General features: G+C 41.9%; 1 pseudogene; it reads right to left on the bottom strand.

The window, feature by feature from the left end:
- Nucleotides 1-1,963: 1,963 nt before the first annotated feature.
- LOC140600609 (bolA-like protein 2 pseudogene) lies at nucleotides 1,964-2,225 on the bottom strand (annotated as a pseudogene).
- Between the last annotated feature and the right edge of the window lie 13,129 nt (nucleotides 2,226-15,354).

Raw genomic sequence — 15,354 nt, 5'->3', positions numbered from 1 at the left:
TCCTCAGTTTAACTCTCTGACCTCTATATGACAGCTGGTGTAATCTGATTCAGGGTATCTTCTCTTCAAGCATCCAAAGGACTGGAGATATCTCTGGCAAAGACCCAGGAGACCTAGGAAAATCCAAATCTTCCTAGCCTTAGCCACATCTCTGTTGATGTTCATGAAGTGGCTGTGCACACACAGCAAATGGAAAACCATGAGCCCCTGTGTTATTGGTTGGGCTAAGGCTTAATACCTTACCATAGGAATTTTTGGTAAAATCAGTTGGAACTTGAAGCTTAAGCTCCAGCTCAAGGAGAATCTATCTGCAACCTGTCTTCAAGCTTGAGTAGGCAGTGGTTCAGTTACTAATCCTGAAACTGGAAGCAGAAGAGAGGATCAGCCAGAGGCTTGAAATCTGACAGTGAGATCAGCATTTAATTGATTTTCTGCTGGCAGACCTTACTTCCCATAGAATGATTAGAGTGAATTACTTATAAAAATTATTTTTCTTTAGGATGTGGAGACATACTGGTAGGTAATGTGGAGGAACATAATTAATCCCTTAACAAAATTTGATGCTCACTACCTATTAACCTTAGCCCATTTGTAGTATGCACACAGCTGTATCAAACCCTTTATTTGCATTTCACTTACTGTTGCCCCAATCAAATAATTTTTCTCAAAGTAATTTGGTATATAATTGTTATGCTATTAATTCACAAAACTGTTATATTGTTCATTCATTCAGCAAATATTTATTAAGCCAGGCAATAGAGATGAAAAGTGAATCCTTAAGGCAACATCCCTAGTCTAAGGAGCTCACAGTTTATGAGTTAGAGGAGAAGGTGGGAAACAACAGATTTAGAAGCAGGTAAGCACCATGAGGTGTTTGTGAAAGAAGTCTCAATAAGTAGACAAGGAGAGAACAAAGGAGAGAGGCTCAGAGAGGCTGGGTCCACTTCCTGGTTCCCCCTTTCTTGTTCATCTGCAGCCCAGTAAAGTCTCTTTTGACTTTGTCAGTCAAAATCAGGGCCGTTTTGGCTGGGCTCCCCAGCCTTTTATGTTTGTTTGTTTATGTTTAACAAACAGCCCCTGATAACAGTGCTGGAAAGGTCCAAGAAGACATTTGGTTAATCTCCCAATTTTAGGAGTTGGAGGCCCAGAGGGAGAAAGGCATTGGTTCAGTGTGACCAGCTAGCCAGTATCACAGCAGGCCTAGAACAGAGCATTGACCAAATCCTGCACTGTCTGTATTGAAGTACTGCGCTGTCTGTATTGATCTTAAAGATCTCCTAGTTCAACCCCCTCAGCTATAGGATAGGGAAACAGTACCACCCAAGGAACAACTAGATCAAAGTCACAGAGTTGGTCAAAGACAGGACCTAGATCCCTGGCCTCCCAGCCCAGTCACCCTCTCACTGATGCACCTGCCCCAGGCATCCTCACATCCAGCTTGAGAATCTCCAGTTGCTTTCTGGAAGACATGTCCCATAGTCTCCAGCTAAAGATAGGCCCTTCACTGGCCGTAGTAGTATTTCCTGGCATTTTATTTCCAGACTTCTCTCTCTACTCTCCTTTGGGTGTCAAGTCCCCTGGTCAAATCCTGGAGCTCTTGTTCTTCTCTGCTCTCCAACTAGTAAGCTTTCTATAGCTTCCCGCTTCTCTTGATCTTGACCATGTCCTCCTTAGTTTGATCTAGTTAGATTCTCTAGTCAGCTTCCCTCACCCCGTGGCTGCTTCCCCTCCAACCCCCATTTCTCAGACAGTCAGTCCCTGCCTTTCCAGTAGCAACTTCTTCCCTAGACATGGTCATTAGCCCCTTCCAGGTCCTCTGAACTTGTTCTGTGATACAGAGCCTCTGGCGGGCTGGTCAAGCCTATGTATCCTTTCTCACAGTAATGCTACTTTATTTTATTTTATTCACTTTTTAAATTTTTGCCATGATTCATAATTTAATGGCCATGCTTGTCTTGGTCTCTTATTTCTGCTGCTTATGAGATCACTGCTCTGGGGTCAGGGTTTTCTGCTCAAAGGCATGGATATGCAGGAGCCTTTCTGCTGAGCACATGTTCACCAGCCCATGGTTCTGAAGCAGTGTCTTCACCTTGAACTTGGCTGAACCATCAGAACTTGGAGTGGGGCATGCAACAGTTGAGAGTAGTGTCCTCTGCTTCCATGGATACTGCCTCCAGGTCCCACTGAAGTTTCCCCTGAAGGTACTTGATGCTGTTCCATTCCATCAGCCCAGCTAGATGGAACCCCAGCTCTAGCCCCAGTGATTTTAAATGTATTAACCAAAATACATAGAACAAGAAAGGAAATCCATTATTTTGAAAAACATGTAAACATTTATCAAAACATAAAAAACCCAAATTTGTGATGTAGGAATATATGTACTTTTTTGGCCAATGTGTTAAATGATAAGATCTGATGGTGAGTCCAATGACTTCCATAAAGTTGAAGTAGTGTTAAGCACAAATGATATAGCAAGATGTCTCTAACAGTTGTAATGTGGTATGAAATCATCTGTACTCTTCATTATGGACAAATTCACAGGTATATACTGCTGTAATTTGTTGCCTACATTCATAATTGAATGCTAAATTTGTTAGAATTTAGTAAAAAATGAAGACATAATATTTTTCTCATACAAGTTCATGGATCCCCTGAGTATTTATGCACAAACCCATTGGCCATTGTGGACTTTAGGTCAAGAAATCCTGTCCTAGATGATCCCATGGCTTCAAATGCTGTGTAGATATTGCCTAAATTTCTATCCCCAGACCGCAATATCACTTTGGATGTCTCATAGAAACCCATAAAACTTCACATGTCAAAAAATAAATTTTTGATCTTATCCCCCCCCAAACAGCTTCTCATTTTTTTTCTCCTTTCGATAAATATCATCTCTGTCCTCCTGGAATTCATTCTCTACACTTTATTTTTCACTTTACTTCTATTTATAAATCATTCCATTATACGTTTACTCACCAAATATTTAGTCAGCACTTACTATATGTCAACCAGTGTTATGGGCATTGGGATTCAGCAATGTTTAAGGTGACTTGTTGCTCTCATGGACTTATAAGACATTGTTGCGAGGCATGGTCAATAAATAAGAGAATATAGTGGGTATGGTATATGACATATTAGGTATCAATAAGTGACTTAAGATATTATACTTCCAAAATGTTTCTTTGGTTCTGCTGCTTCTTTCCATATCCACTACCATCCCTTCAGCCTCAGCCACTTTAGATTCTTGCTTGCAATAGTTTCCTAACTATAGTCTGTTAGGACTATAGTCTGCCAGGCCTGTTCTGGTCCATTCTTTTTCACTGTATAGCAGCCAAAGTGAGGAAGGGCCATGTCCTTCCATTGCTGAAACCCTTCAGTGACTTTCTACCACACTTAGAATAAATCAGACTCCTCACCTGGAGGGTCCTGTGTGATCAGGCCCTCAGCTACCCATTTTCTTCCTCTCTTACCAATTCCCCACCAGTTCTGTTTGACCCTCCTCACCTTGCAGTTCATTACAGGCATCAGTTTCCTGCCTCAGGACCTTTGTCTGGCTTTAAGCCCGGCTGGCTCCAAATCACCTTTCAGATCTTAAACTAGTTCATCTTTATCCAAGATGCCACCTCCTTAGAGAGCCCGTTCCTAGCCCCTCAATCTCAATTAGGTTTCTCTCTCATTCTTTCTTAGAGCAACTTTTTTTCCTTTATATACCAAGCCACTAGTTATATTATTTCATATATATTCAAGTGTTTCTTTGATATCTCTTTCTTCCACTACATCAGAAGTTTCAAGAAAGCAAGAATCTTGTCTATTTTGCTCACCAGCTGCATAATAGTTCCTGGCATATCGTTAGTGCTTAACAAATGTGTAGCTGTTGAATGAGTTATGAATTACTATACATTCATCTCTGACATCTGCCCCTAAACTCATCACATATTCCAGGTTCATGCTTCCTCTTTTATCCATGGGCATATTAAAAGCTCTATCTATACTTAAATAATCCCCAACCTAATCAGATACAGTTATTCTCAAATTCATATATCCATCCATCCATTCAACCACTTAACCATTATTTATTGAGCACCTTCTAATTGCAAGGCATCATGCCAGGCAGTATATAAGATTGAAAGATGAATAAGACATGGTCCTTATCCTTAAGATATTTGCCACCTAGAAGAGGATTTAAGAAGTTGCCCAATAGTCATAGTGGAAATATAGGTGCTTTGTCACATGGTCAGCATAGTCAGTCACCACTGACAAAGGTGTAAAAAAGGTAGATAATTCTTCCAACTAAAGATTTCCGGAAATCTCTCATGGAGAAAGTGGCATATGAGCTGGATCTTGAAAGATGGGCAGGATTAGATAACAAAAGGTGATAAAGGAGGCATCCCAGATGAAGTAAACTTACTGTACATATAGTAAATAACATGCAGAAGTAGAAAAACACAAGTGCGTCATGGGATCCATGAGTGGTCTATAGCCTACCTTACCTGCAGGGAAGCTATGGAAGGCAAGGATGGGGTGTGTGACTTTTTTTTTTTCATTTTGTTCTTTATTTGATACCTAATGGGGAGTCAGCAAAGATTATTGGACAGAATAATAAAATATGCATTAGGAGGGAGCACTGGAAAGACCTAATTGCCTGTGTGATTTTAAGTTAGGTTGATTTTCCTTATTCAACTAAAAGATAAACAAAACACGGGGGCAGGAAGAGTGCAGGGAAGAAAGATACCTGTGTGGTTAGAGTGGATGGGGAAATCCTTGTGGAGCAAGTAGGACATCCCTTTGCCTTCCACCTGGGACAGTAATTCATTGACATTAAAGGAACCAAACTCAAAGTTCAATAGCCACACTTGTCCTTAGACTGAGGGGCATGGACTCCACAGCTGTATTAGTCTGCTTAGGCTGCCATAACAAAATACCACCAACTGGGTGGCTTAAACAACAGAAACTTACTTTCTCCCAATTCTGGAGGCTGGGAAGTTCAAGATCAAGGTGCTGAGTGATTGCTTCCTGGTGATCATCCTGGCTTGCAGACAGCAACTTCATACTGTCTTTCCTTGGTGCATGTACATGGAGGGAGAAAGACCTGTCTCTCTTATAAGAGAGTCTGCCAATCCTAAGACCCTAAGTTTATAACCTAATCTAAGTTTAAGTACTTTCTAAAAGTTCAAATTCCAAGTACAGTCATACTGGGAATTTAGGGCTTCAAAATATGAATTTTAGGGGTACATAATTCAGTCCATAGTATGGAGCAAATCAGCCCTCACATCCTTTAGAATCAAAGACCATGCAGTCTTCTAATTCAGTGATTTTCAAGTTATATTTCAAGGAGAACTAGACATTTCAAATAGCACCTTCTGGGGACCCCTCTAAAGGGACAAAAGATAAGTAGATTCTACCCATTTTATATATTGGGCCTCCACATAGGATTTCCTCTAAAGGAAGGGTTATTCTGCTAAAAGAATATTAAAAACATTTGGTCTAGTTTGATGACTTCATTTTACCAGAGGAAGAGAGGATCTTCTGATTATTCAGAAAAATAAAGAGACTTGCTCACAGTCACGTGACAAGGTAGAGACAAATTCTAGTAGCCAATAAGCACAACTAGAACTCTGAACATGGACTCCTTGTCCAGTGTTTTGTCCATGTCCCTTATAGATTCCTCCAGGTTCAAGAGGAGAAGCCATGGATGTCCTCATTGTAGGCATGACTAATGGTATAGAATGGTTGCTTACTGAAGATCCTGTCCAGAAAACTACAGAGGTCACTGATCTTTTATCTCTTCTTCCCTCCCTACTTGGTCTGCATGCCCAGGTTTGTATAATGACAGGAATTATAGACTATTAAATAATTTAGATGTTTTTCCTAAACAAGTGTGCCCAGAAAATTTTTGCCATAGATGTCTAAGTGTTGCTCTAATTTGGATCAGTCAGCCACACACAGAAGAATCAGAAGAGGTAAATGGTTTCCTCTCTGGAGATGGGAGAGACAAATCTTTGCCATATAGGGAGAGATTGATGTACTGAAGTTTGTCAGATCAGCTCTAATCCTTCAAGGAGCCAAAGACCCATAATGAAGACAAAGATCAAAGCTTTTGAGGCAAAGGAAGAACCTATCCAGGCTCCTTCTGAGCTCAGAATGCCCAGACTTGGGATGCAAAAGTCATTTTTGTAGAAAAAAGAATTGATTTTAAAAAATCTATTTCTCTTGTGGCTAAAGAAGAGCGTGAGAGGGTGGCAGAGAGCTCCATGCATGACTCCTCTTGGTCCCTGGAGTAAAGGCCCCTCACTTTGCCTTATCCACAAAGATGTATTAACCAAAGCTGCTTGCTGCCACTTTAAGATACAGGCCATCCAGATAGCCAAATGCTTTCCCTTGGACCATATCCCTTTTATTATTCACACATCATCCTTCAGGTTATAGCTTAAATGTTTCTATCTTCTCAGAAAGACATTTCCTGACCACTCTGCCTCCCCCATTATTATTCTCAACATGAAGCTTTTCCTCTCCTTCAGAGCACTTAACCCAAGGTATAATTATATATTTATATGTTTGGCATTTGCCTTTCCCAGACTCTAAGCTCCTCTTGGGCTGTGATAAACATCAGTGTATTATGGGTGCTTGATCAGTGTCTGGCACATCATAAGCACTCAGTGAATATTTATTGAATGAACAAGTGGTTTATTTCTACTAATGTGGAAGTTTTGTTGTTTTTTTTTTTGAGGACCAACTGCCTGTATCTTTATGTTACATTCAATAATCTTGGTAACTGTGGATTTTCAGCCTAGAGCCAAGAAAATGAAGGAGTGTGAGAAATGATTTTAGTCTGTCATTGTTCAATGAAAGATCAGATCTTGAATGGAACTTTCTGTGACAATTTCATTCATTTAGTCTTTCAGCAAATGTTTATTGATCAAGTACTATATGATTTGCACTGTAAAAGTGCAAGCATATAGCATGAATGAGATAGAAACAGTCTCTGACCTAATGCAGCAGATAGAAAAAAAGTCAACAAAAATGAGCAAGATTGTTGAGAGCATAAGCAGGATGGTGAGCTGAGGAATGATGAGGGAAACTACATTGAGAAGTGGCTGAAAAAGTCTGCTCTATACCAAAGCCTGGGTGTTGAGAATGCACTAGCCATGCAAAACAGACAGAGGGAACAGCAAATTCAAGAGTCTGAAGGTGGGGATTGGCCTAGCATGTTGAAGGGACAGAAAGGGAGACAAGGATGGCCAGAGTACAGTAAGCAAGGAGGAGCATGGACTGAAATAAGATTGGCCACGAAGAGCTCCAAAAACCATAATTGGTTTAGATTTTATAATAAGAGCAACAGGAAGCCTTTGGAAGTTTTTAAACAGAGGAGTGGCATGCTTCGGTTTACATTTTAGAAAGAGTGTAGATTGGACTAGAGAAGGGCAAGATAGATCCAAAGAGACAAGTGAGTCTATTGCAGTAGTTAAAGCAGAGATGGGTGCTTGACCTTGGGTGATGGCAGTAGGAATGAAGAGAAGTGGGCGCGAGATTTATTTGGAGGTAGAAGTGACAGGTCTCAGTGATGAACTGCGGATGGGAGAGAGGGAGAAATTGAGGATGATTCTACTATGACAAATAGCCTTTTCCTTGAAATCATGCATCTTTTCAATTTGCTACTGACTTGACCCACCCTGATTTTCATCATTATAAACCATTAAGACTTTCACTATTCCCTCCTTGACATCACTTAAGCTCCATATTTAGTATCTTAATTCAGTAATGTACAATCTGTATGGCTCATATCTTGATCTTCACAGCTCATTGAATCTCTTTAAAAGGTCTGCAACACACATGAATTAAACATGGTGGACAAAGTGAGAGAAACTCTAAGTGGTAGACATCCCTGCTCTCTTAGCCACTTGTTCCGAGCAGAATCCAGGTGGAGTTCCTGACTGAAAGGCAATGCTGATGGTCACTGTCTCAGCAAGTATTTTCAGGAAAGTTGGGGAAAGTCAAGTGTCTTAATGAGAAAAGGATATGGGGAAATTAAAGAGGGAGAAAGAGACAAAGTCTCAAATACCAGGGCTGCCAATTAAGCATCTTGACCAACTTGAGATACTGGGCCAAATGAGATGACCAGTACTTCCTTAAGCCCAGCAGTGTTTGCGTGCAGACACAGAGCCAAAGAAGAAGGGAAAGATGGAGCTGGGTAGGGAGAAATGAAGCTGGTAATGAGAATAACAGTGGCCACTATTTACTCAAGTCTTACTGTTTGTCATGCAACATGCTAAGACCTTCAGGCAATTTGTACTGTTTAATCCTCACAACCACCCCTTTAAGGATGATCTCCATTTTACAGATAAAAAAACCCCTGAGACTCAAGGAGGTTTAGGTAACTTCCTTACAAATAACAAATAACTGATAGAGTAAGGATTTAAACCCAGATTGGTGTGACTGCAAAGCCTGTGTGTACTTACTACACTACCTTTTTAAACAGAGAAACACTAGATGGAAGGCAGAGGAGGGACAGATGGAGAGAGGGAGAAAGAGCCTAGGAGAACAAATGCACTTGATCTTGCAAAAAAGTAGTTGACTAAAATGAAGGAGAATCTAACCTGAAGGAAAAAAAGTAGATTAGTATATGACATGAGAGTGGATCAAATCTTATGAAATTTCTAGAGATGGATATGGCGTGTTAGCAGCCTCCCACTCTATTTCCCTGCTGGCTATAGGCTCATAATTTCTGCCTTTATTGCTGTTTCTGCTCCCAGCCATGAAACTCTCTATTTTGAGAAGAGCCAATAGCCCCTGACTTCCCTGATCCAGACCAAAGCCTACCCTGAGAATGGAGGGGTTGGGGAAGAGAGCTGTATGAACCTTGATTCCTGAGTGAAGGAAATTCATGCTAGATGAAAGACCCCAAAGGAGAAGACCCCTATAATTAGCTGAGATTTATAATGTGGCACAAAAACTGCTCATATTAGATTTTGTTTTCCCTGCTCTTGCTCCAGGTTTTCAAAGAAATTCCATTAGTATCCTTGTGGCTCCTGGATCCAGAGGACATTCCAGGAAAAAGCTATTTTACTAATCAAAGAAAGAAGATTGGAATAATTAAAAACTCATATCATCTGCATCTATGTCTTAGGTACACTGCACTTGGTCTATTTAAAAAAAATATTTTATTTATTTATTTAACAGAGATTGAGAGAGAGAGGGAGAACAAACAGGGGGAGTGGCAGGAGAGAGGGAGAGAAGTAGGCTCCCTGCTCAGCCCATGTGGGGCTCTATGCCAGAACCCCGGCATCATGACCTGAGCCAAAAGCAGATGCTTAACCAACTGAGCCACCCAGGTGCCCCTGCGCTCAATCTATTAACAAGTATCTATTGAGACCCAACTAGATGGCATTTTATTGATTAGTCTATTGTATAATCATTAGTACAATAATATTGATGTACCACACCCTGTACTAGATAACAGAGCTATACAAATGAAAATGACAGATATAGATCCTGTCCTCATAAAGCTTAGAGTAGATAGATATTGAATAAGAAATAAGTTGTAAGTGCACTTATAGTACAGGGGATATATAAGTATTCTGATATTCTAGCATCAGACCTCAGTTTGTGCCTTTAAGCAGCTCTTTGACCTTCGGTGAATAATTTTTAATCACAGTGAGCTTTAGTTTCTTCATCTGCAAAATGAAGACCATTCATTCATGCAATACATATTTATTGAACAGTTCTAAAATTACTTTAGCCAAAATGACAAGAAAAGACCTAGCCGCAGATGGTGTTTAAGCCGGGTTCTGAAGACCTCTAATGTGAAGGTATCAGTCATGTAGAGGTTGGTGGTGGGGGAAGGTATTTCAGAAGAAGGGAATGTGCTTGCAAAGGCTGTGAAGTAGGATTGAGCATAACCCCATCCGACATGACTAACAGAGTACTATGAACTGCTAATATGAGAGTGATTTATTATTGTTTTGTCCTCAACATTTTTAGATATGGTTATTATCTGAATCTCAATCCCAACCTAAATGAGTTTCCTTTATAACTATTGAGGGAACATCTGGAATATTTAGAGAATATAAAATGGTGGCTAGCCAAGTGCCAAGTGGTGAGACTCAGAAAGAATGTGGAGGATTAGGGGGTGGGGCAGTGTAGGAGGGATAGGTGCATCCTCTTTGTCATGGAGTTAGATACACAAATGGTGAGTGTGATCTGGGGTAGAGATGCCCCAAGCAATGGAAATCATGGATGCTGAGCTGTAATCTGCAGCCTCACCTTTCTCTATTTTTAAACCTGGTGGAAAGGCCATATTGTTGCAATGGTTTGGTCTCCCTCTGGAGCCACTGGCCTTGGGAAGAGCCCTTGTGGGGCAATAGGGGAGCAGAGACTGGATCTGGAAAGAAGTATGAGGGAGAAAGAGAAGAATCGAGAGGGCCAAAGGAGCCCTAAGTAAATTGGAGTTGGCCCAAGTGGTTAGACTTGTCATCATTAGAACCCAAGCTTTCTCTGCTTCCTGCCTTCCCCAAAGCTCTCAGACTGTAGATAACATGGTTCACAGACCTAGCCATTTAATTCTGGCTTCATTTCAACTCCAAGATTTGATTTTTTGCTGTAACCTATATTGGGGACCATATGGGCATCATGTTCTCTCTGTCCCTTGCAGGCTGAGCCCTGGTGGCAACAGCTGCAGAGGAGGTGAAGGGGCCCCCACACAGCTGCCCAACTGGCTGTCCCCAAGATCCTGACACAGTGGCATCTTGAATTACACTGACACTTCTTTTGAAGGCACCTCCTCCACCCAAAGTGGCTTTCTCACTTCTGGGAGGAGGCCAGAAAGCTGCAGTCTTTGTTGCCATATCAGGGATTTAAGCTTATCTCAAGAATGTTGAGAGGCTCAATTGCCTGGGGAGGAAGTAGCAGATCCTTCTCATTTCCATTAGAACAGAACCTCTGTGGTAGATGCAGTGGCCCTGTCTTTGGTGAGTGAAGTTGTGCAGAGAGGGGGAGGAGGCAGGTTTAGGGTTAATAAATGAACTGTTAGTTCTCAGTAAAGAAAATCTCAATTCACAGATGATTCAAGGTAGGAGGGAACCTTCCTGACATAGATTAGACATAAAAACAGACAATTCAGGTAAGAGTGGAATCAGATTTCCTACAAAACTGTAATTGGAGAACTGTTTACTTATTCATGTTATTGCCTGGATTCAAAGAGATGACTTTGAAATTAACCCACACTACTTAAGGAGCACCTACTACTTGTCAAGTACTCTTCACGCTAAGTTTCTTTTGCTAGGGTTATGCTGTTTTTTCCTCTAGAGCATGATTAGCAAACTATAGCCCTTGGGCCTAAACCAGCTACCTATGTTGTTAATAAAGTTTTATTGAAATCCAGTCATGCCCATTCATTTGCCTGTTATTTATACCTGTTTCACACTGCACTGGTGGAGTTGAGTTGTGTGGCCAGGACTGAATGGCCTGCAGAATGGAAAATAATTATGATTTTGCCTTTTACAGAAAAATTTGCTGTTTGCTTTCAAGGTTTTTTAAAAATTTATTTATTTCTTCATGAGAGAAAAGAGAGAGAGAGGCAGAGACATAGACAGAGGGAGAAGCAGGTTCCCTGTAGGGAGCCTGATGTGAGACTCGATCCTGGGACCCTGGGGTCACAACCTGAGCTGAAGGCAGATGTTCCACCACTGAGCCACCCATGTGTCCTTCAAGTTTTATATTCTGACAAAGAATTTTCCAGTGAGATGATAGATGGGGAGTGGTGGGAAGGAAGGGAGAAGGGAAGTGATATGTGTTGGATGAGACATTGGCATAGTAGTTCAGGACATAAGTCCTGGAGCCAAACATACCTGGGTTCAAATTCCAGCTCTGTCAACTATTAGCTGTGGGTTTGGGGCATGTACCTCAGATTTCACATCTGTGAAATGACTCTGACAATTGTAGTTATCTCATAGGGTGGTTATCAGGATTGGGGTGGTTAATGTAAGCACTGCCTAATGCAAAATGAATGCTCCACAGAGAGAAGCTATTATTTTTATTACTAATCCTATGGTCCAGGCAGTAGGCTAAACATGTCATGTATGTTGGCTCAGTTAATCATTGCACCTTTCTATGAGGTGGGTATCATCCTTTCTACTCTACAGGGAGGGATCTGTAGCATAGAATGCTGCTTTGGGTCACAGGACTCATGGATGGCAAAGTAGTTGGTGTGAACCTACATCTTGTGGGTACATCAGGAAGCAAAATGAGGGAATAGCTGGGGAGACAGGTAGGGGTTGGGGAGAGACAAACCACCCTTCAGCTTTTGCTATCGTCAGTTCCAGCTCCTGGAGGAAACCAAGAAGATGCTTCCTGAATAGGTGCAGAGATGCTTCTCAGGGGGTGAGGGCAGAGTGCACCCCCTCAACCTATGAAGGAAATAGGTCTCTGAGTATTTCCTTTTGAGAAACTGAGCAGTCACGGCCAGAGCTCTGGAAACCCTTGTGTCAGGGAGTTGACAATGTCTGCTCTGGGATATGGGATGGAATTGCAAAGTTTCCTCCATTTCCTGTCACCCTCACCTTTAATGTCTACCCACAGCTTTCTCATGTCATCCTGGGACCGGAAGTGCTTAGGTTGGGAGGTGGAGGGCAGAGCTGAAATGAGGATGATGTCTGACAATCACAATAGAATAGAGCCAGGGAGGGGAGGGTGGTGAAGCTACCAGATGGTATCTTGAAGCCAAATCATACATATTTTAAAGCAAACTCCAGAAGCTTTATTCGGTTACCTGGGTCTATTGATGTCACTTGGACTGGATCAATATAATTCAGAGAATTCAGAGGAGAAAAATCTATGTGGGGTCTGTTCTGTAGGGAGAGCATGTTGGTGGCAGAGTGACAGCTCCGTGACAAGAGTACTGAGTACTCAGGAACTGATGTTCATGCCATCTCCCTGGCAGGAGCTTGCCCCTACCCTCCAGATGGGGCAAGTGGTATGAGTGGAGAGAGTAAACAAGTGGAGGCTGTCATACATTCACACACAAAAGGATCCAGCATTTATTGTACTCCTGTGGTATGTCAGGTTGCACACTGGACACTACATCAGGACTGTGCTTAGGGGACAGGCTTGGATTTGCTTTGCCTATGGAGTAGGCTCTGAGAGAGACCCCACTGCCATGGACACTGGCACAGCAGGAGTGTGTAGCTCACTCCTTCATCTGCTGCCTTGGTGATGCTTTGTGGGAGGATGGCCAGGATGTATTGCTTCTCTAGAACCAGCCCCTCACCCATTCCTGGGGTACACAAGGTGACCATGCCTGAAGCTTGAGTCACGGGGGTTGTTCAGTCTCACATTATTTTCTTCTGTCTGCTTGTTCTTCATGTTCTGTTTGTTTGTTTTTTTCCCCCCTTTTGTTTTGTTTATGTATCCACAAATGGGAGGGCTTCATTAAGCTAATTAAAAAGGCACAAGGGAAAAAGCATGACAGAAAATCACTTGGGCTTTCCTAAGTGACACAGAGGATGCACAGGCTCTGCTGTCCTTTCCCTGTCTGAGCTGCCTCTGGTCCTGTGACTGTAGGGTAGAGGTTGGGGGTGGTGGAGAGGCAGCAGGAAGGGAAATGAAGACCTTTCTCAAGTAGCTGAGCTAAAGCCGAGACTGTCTGGCCCTATGGCAGTCACCACAACCCCACACTCTTCCTCCTCCTCCTCCTCCTCTTCGTTCTTCACACCATATCCTAGTAAGCCACAAAACTTACAGTCTCAATTGCTGGTGTGCTTTTGGAGAAGCATGGTCATGTAGAGCTGCTGCTTCAGGACCTTCCTAAAGGGGGATGGCATAGATTCCTTGACCAAGGAATGCACACCTGGGCATTTGGATAGGTCTTTCTTTCTTCTATCTAGTTCATATCCTTCTTGTTGCTCAAGGCCATAAATCTCTTGGAGGGGAAGAACGGATATTTGGCATCATGTTAATTGATCTTGCTTGGAAACAACTCTGGAGGGCTTCTCCAGCCTGAGAATATCCTCCATTCCTCATATGACTTTGTCTCACAGTAGTTTATGGTTTATTTTGCAACCTCATATAAACGCAGAACTCTGTATTGGATCCTGTGTTCTTGTTTTGGGACATCTGGAGGCAGGGAGAGTGTGGGCTCAGGGCTGACATGGAGACGTTATCCTGCCTCTTGGTGGCTGAGGACATTCACGTATTTTATTTCAATTTAAGGCTCCTCCTGGAGAGAATGACCACTCCTTGACTTCCAATCTTTCCCTCCCACCTGCCTTTAGAGCACCAACTCCCCAGTATTTGACCCCAGGGGAAGGCAGTTTCTGGAGTTCCTCTCCATCCATGAAGCAGCTTATACCTTCTCCAGGCCTATGCAAGCCAGACTGCCAGAGAACTGCTCCCATTTTGAGGCTCAAAATCCTCAGCCTGTCTTGGTGGTTGAGAGAGAGAGAGAGAGAGAGAGAGAGAGAGAGAAAATATCTGAAATATAAATTGCTTTGTGCTCTTTAAAATAAAATATTCAAACATTGGGTGTTACAGTATAATTCTTTTTCAACATTTTATGATTTTATTATGGAAAATCTAAAACATACATTAAAATTGAAGGAATTTTACAGTGAACACCTATATATCCACTACTCAGATTCTATATTTAGCACTGTACTATACTTGTCTCATCAAATTATCTATCTCTCCATTCTGCTATCTATTCATCAAACCATTTTGGTTCCTACCCGAGCCCCCAGACCAAGTGAATCAGGAACTCCAGAGGTGGGCCCAACAATCTACATTGTAACAAACCTGATGGTTCTGATGCTTGTTCAAATTTAAAAACCACTTAAACTTTTTGATGCATTTCAAAATAAATTGGAGATATTGGTACACTTCCTCTTAAATACTTTATTCAATAAATATTTATTGAGCACTTACCAGGTGCAAGGTACTATTCTTAATGCTAGGGATATATTTTCTCAGAGCCTGATAGACTCAAGATAACTATCATTAAGTTGAGAGAGACAGTAGGCAGGAGGAAAGAGAAGAGGGAAGGAGGGAGAGAGAGGCATGTGAGCAGGAAGGTAAGTAAGCAACGCAGAGTTGAAAACTTTTCATGTGATTATTGACACATGTAACTGGCTAGTAATGGACTAGAAGCAAATAGAACAGAGAAGCCTGCTAAGTTTTTTAGGGACTTGTGCTATTAAGAGATTTCACAGTGTTTGCCCAGTAAGATTTAGGAATTTGTTGCAGATGAGGAATTGCGGTGCATCTTTTATCCTTTCCTTTTCACTGGGAATGATTACTGCAGTTACATGGTCTTGTTCTATCGCTGCGTGTGGCACAGGGGCTGCTCTCCAAGGTACTGACTGACCC

The sequence above is a fragment of the Canis lupus genome, chromosome 12 (genome assembly GCF_048164855.1).
Source record: "Canis lupus baileyi chromosome 12, mCanLup2.hap1, whole genome shotgun sequence".
Taxonomy (NCBI): domain Eukaryota; kingdom Metazoa; phylum Chordata; class Mammalia; order Carnivora; family Canidae; genus Canis; species Canis lupus.
The sequence above is the reverse complement of the archived record's forward strand: the minus strand, read 5'-3'. Positions and strand labels throughout refer to the sequence as shown.